Below are 5,135 nucleotides of genomic sequence, written 5' to 3'. Positions count from 1 at the left end.
TGTCCTTTCTCCTTTCTCTCTCCCCTCAAGCTACCCCACTTCTCACCAATAATGCATTATAACTCACCAATAATGCACCCTAAATCACATGCAACTTACCCTATCTTCCAAAATAGTATACCCCACCCCCTCTTTCTCTCTCCTATTATATCCCATGACCCAAATACCCCCTTCTCTCTCTAAAGGGCACCATGTCTCTTGTCTTGTAGCTAAATAACCTTCCCCACACTCACACACACTCAGTTTCACTGAAAAAAGGTGCCCACAGACCCATCCCCACCCAGTGGTTACCTGATTTTTCTTGTGTTCACACACATCTGCACACAGATTCACCTCTGAACACACTCCCCTCTTGTAATTACTTTATTCTCCATGTCACCTCTCACTTTTTTTCATCAACCCATCTCTCTCTCTTAGTCTCTCTCTCATGAGACTGCAGTTTTGGCACATATACACACAGCCAGACAAGTGGGGCCCACAGTCACATGGCCTATGTAGAGAATGATTTCTTCATTTCTAAATTCTAGAATTTCTCCCCCCTCCTCCCCTATATAAAGAGGGGTCACCATCACACTAAACACACACACAACATCACCAAAGAACACACTATGCGCTGTGTGTGCCTAGTGCACACACACACACCCACACCATCACGATCACCGCAATCACCATGCTTGTCTTGAGCATGACCTCTACACCCTTGGCTATGGAAGATGAAGGGCAACTAAATGAAGGATGATGGCCATAACCCTCGTGCGAGTCTTCGCCATCAACTCCCACCTATCCGCCATGTGCTCTACCACTCACTCCCTTCTCATTCCCCTACCCTATGCTCCCCATTTCATCGCCTTATTCTCTAAATAAAGCTTGAGGTTTTGTGATTATGTTTTCTTGCAATGTTTTGCCCATGTGAGGTGTGCGGAATCGCCACCTAGTCTTGTGTTTGGAGTGAGCTTGTGTATGTGTGAAGGGTGTGCGGATTCGCCATCCTTTTGTGGTGCCTAAGTACTAAGCCGCTATACCCTCTCTCTCTCTCTCTCTCTCTCTCTCTCTCTCTCTCTCTCTCTCATTCCCTTTCCTCTTCATCATTATTCCCAAGCATCCATCTCTCTTGGATGAAAAATTTGTTATGGTGGTGTGTTGTTTGCGTCCTAGCCGCTGAAGCTACGTGATGCCCCTGTTTGCTTTACCATGACAGGCTCGAGGCGCGTCACTCGGTCCCTGGTGTTTTAGAGGCCATCGGGGTTCGGGGTTCGGGGTTCGCTTTGCTCTCGTCATTTGGTGCCCCCTCTGAGGATCTTTTCATGAAACCCTTCAGTTTACAAGACTGAAACCCCTAAACTATTGTGAATGGATGAATGGCTAGCAGGATTTGCTAATTGGACTACAGAAGAAGAAGAGCTCCAATCACAACTAGACGAACTCCGCATCTCCATCGAAGCTCGAGTGCCAGGCGTAACGGTAATCGATTTGCAGTGGGAGAGTCAACCAACACGCCAAACCCAGTGGATATACATAGGCCAAGTGCCAAGATGAAGAAGGAGAAGGTCGAAACCATGTCCGCAACCTACAACCAACCCACAACAACAAAATGGAAGGAGCTCTACACAATAGAGAATCAACACTATTCTACTTTGAGAATCGGGTAGCTCAAGTCACCGAGGTAATTATCACAGTCAGTTTTCAAGTCGCACCTGATGCTGCAGCACAGATAACGGAATCATTGGCTCACACTCTCACTAGAGAAACTAGGGATCTACTGAGTTTGTTTCAGGAAAGAATACCACCTTCTCCCATAAGCTTGGACAGTGATTAAGCACCTCTAAGCTTCACATGAATCAGTACAACCTACCTCAAGACAGATCACACATACCAACACGTGTACGCTCAATCAAGGTAATACTGGATTTGAAGGCTCACTACCAGCACGTCATTAACACCATGTTGGGTGGGGAGCGATTTTTTGAGGTTCTGGCATCAGATCAACCATTTGTCTTACCTTTGGTACAAGGCAATGTACCGTTTGAAGTTTTAATCTATGTCCTAGTATAAGAGGGTATACGCGCCTCCTTGTAAAGAAGAAAAAAACTTTTGCAAGTTAAGCAGTGTGTCTTTCTAGCTCTCTCTCAGTAATCATGGCAAGTGTAGCATTTCCAACATTTAAAGGAAAGAAGGGGGAGGATTTGGTAACAGACTTCCTAGATGACTTTGAAGTAGCATGTGTAGTGAGAAACAAAGATACGGATGAATCCCGGGTTAGAATCTTTAAGCATCTCATGAAGCTAGAAGCTAGATCATGGTACAATGCACTTCCACAAGCAACCAAGGATGACTGGGAACCCTTAAAAACCGCTTTTAAGAGGCGCTTTGGGGGAGGTACCACTTCAGAAAAGTTGTGGGACAAGTTGAGAGACTTGAAGCAGGAGGGTCTTTTAGAATATGCCACCTATGAGTCCAAATTTGTGGATTTGTGGGAACGGTGGGTTGAGTCACTGGCAAGGGGGGAAGCCGCACCCGATTTCCTAAAAAAAGATCGGTTCGTGCATGTCTTATGGCCGCTTCTCAAGGAGAAGGTGAAAGGTAGATTCCCGGCTACGTACGAGTTAGCCGTTGAGATTGCTCGCCTTAAGGACAAGAAGTTGCGAATGAAAGCCAAAGAAACCGAGTCAACAGAAGCAGGAACATCGCGTCGACCAGCAACTACGACAACCACCACCACCACCACCGGCTCTTGGGGTAAGAGATGACCAACAAGATATGTTGGCCTATATTACTAACCAACTGCATAATTTGTCTGTCCACTTAATACAGCAAGGGAGGAGTCAAGAAAAAGATCAAGACCCTGGAAGAGCATGACGACAAAACAGGGAGTATCATTGCTACAACTGCGGAGAATACGGTCATGGTATGTACTATTGTCCCAAACCACGACAAAACTATAATAAAGGAGGTAGGAGGAACCAATTGTCACCCCCTAGAGAAAGAACACCCCCACCCCGAGCACCACCCCCACAAACACAAATTCTACGTCCACCCGAGACACCACTACAAGCATCCATTCCACCAGCCCCACCACCTGATCGCCCTGTAAACATCATAAGCCAATAAAATGATAAATAAATATTGAAACTCTAATCATAAGTCAACAACATGGTAAAACCTCATTGCTTACCTTCCTCCAAGATTTTGTATACATGCTTCCAATCCACCCAAGTCCATTCCAAACGTTGATCTACCCACGCTAGGAGAGCCCTTTTATGACCAATGTCCACATCTTGCACAATAGCACTTTGGTTTGATGTTTCCGAGCACTATTCAAGGACACAATCTCCTTTTTCTATGCATGGAGGGATGCAACCCACCTTGCCTAGAAATAATAACCTCTTTGGAACGTTTGAGCCACTTGTCTCATAAAGTATTTCTTTGTTATCAACAGATGTAGAAAGCCAAAAGAACTTGTGTTGTATACATTCAATGGGTTGCACTGTGAGGCCACAATTATTCTTTTGGCTTTTGTGAATGATATGCATCCCTGAAATTTCATCCATGGTTTGAAGTGTTTCCACTACGTACTAAATTACTGCAAAAACATTGATTTCCCCGCATTGCTCATGGACAAAATTTTTTTTAAAGAACCCCTTGCAAAGATTGATTCTGCTTCATTTGAAGTAAATCTTTGGAAAACTACAAGTATACCTTACATTATTTAAAAACATCTTAGAGTAAAAGCATGCACTTGGTTGAATCTCATCAAGAGAAACAATGTTTTCATCCTTTCTCATCCAATAGTCTATTAGCCCCCTTTTCTCTACCAGATCTAGATTGGATGGATTTTGTCTCTTTGGCCCAACTAGTACTCCTTTCCTTCGGATCATTTTTTGACAAGGACATGGAGATACACAAAGACAAGCATTCCAAATATTATTTGCCTTCTCCTCTGAGGACGTATGTAAAACACAATCCTTGTGCATCTCATAGCAATGGTCTCGAGGTGCATGCAAAAAACCTTCTGGTTGAATTAAGCTTGAATGAATGAGATTCATGTCTCTTGACAAGCTTGTGAGGCCATCTTTCTCAAGATGAAGCTATTTGTAGAGTTGAGTACATAAGACTTGACTATGAAACTTGCAATAAGAAAGCTCATTTGATTTATTATTGGTGTTTATACTAAGATAGCCTGATATATTTCGTTCATGAGAAAAGCACCAAGTCACATCATGTGATCCGTGTCAAACAATGTCATCCAAAATCTCGCCATTTCCTACAATGTGAAATTCCATGTTTTTTAACTCTTTTCAAACACAATGCAAACACTGAGAGAGAGAGAGAGAGAGAGAGAGAGAGAGAGAGAGAGAGAGATTACAAGCTGAAAACAAGCATACCTGCAACATGCTCCAGAGGGGAAGAATTAGCTCCATAGTAGTCCTCTGATACAATGCGCCATGATTTTAACAAGGAGTGGAAAATTTCAATATACTCTTTGGTCCAAGCTTTTTGTCTACTACAATAAAAAAATATATGTGCAATATCCATCAAAAGCATCCCTATTTGAATGTCCTCTTCACTAATGCCATCTACGACATTCAATATGTGAGGTAAACACCATTGGACAAATTTTTTATTCTCCTCAGCCTTAAACATCTTAAAATGCATAGAAGCATTTTTTGGCCAACATCCTGCATTTATAATAGGCTTGGGAATTGACATAGCCACTTCTTTGATAGTGGCATCTATTTTCTTCTTCACTTGTGTTGTGGCAGAAGAAATCAATCTCTTGATATACTTTTGGAACAAATTTAGCGGAAGTATATGGATAACGTCATAAACAAGATCCTTGGATATATCAAATCCATAGAGATGATAGAGTCTCCAAAGCACTCACTCACCAGCTAAACCTCCATCTCTAAGTGTCTCTTCTGTCTTTTCTTTTGTGGGCATCTTTTTGCCATCTTTACAGCTTCCCAAATTTCATCTATGTGTCTTTTTGGAGATGGGTATCTAGCTTGAAATCTATTGTTATTGTTGAGCACCATTGTTGTCACGTATTAATTTTTCTTTTGCCTTGTCTCTTCTACAAAAAGCAATGCCACCATCGTTCACTTGTCTGGGTTTGCATTGAGCAGGATGGTCTTCGA

The 5,135-nt window shown here is 42.7% G+C and overlaps 1 pseudogene; it reads right to left on the bottom strand.

Moving 5' to 3' along the window:
• Window positions 1–3,161: 3,161 nt before the first annotated feature.
• On the bottom strand, window positions 3,162–3,971 carry LOC147419740 (uncharacterized; annotated as a pseudogene).
• Window positions 3,972–5,135: the final 1,164 nt, after the last annotated feature.

This window comes from Adiantum capillus-veneris, chromosome 29 (assembly GCF_014529385.1).
Source record: "Adiantum capillus-veneris isolate H3 chromosome 29, ASM1452938v2, whole genome shotgun sequence".
NCBI classification, from domain to species: Eukaryota; Viridiplantae; Streptophyta; class Polypodiopsida; order Polypodiales; family Pteridaceae; genus Adiantum; species Adiantum capillus-veneris.
The sequence above is the reverse complement of the archived record's forward strand: the minus strand, read 5'-3'. Positions and strand labels throughout refer to the sequence as shown.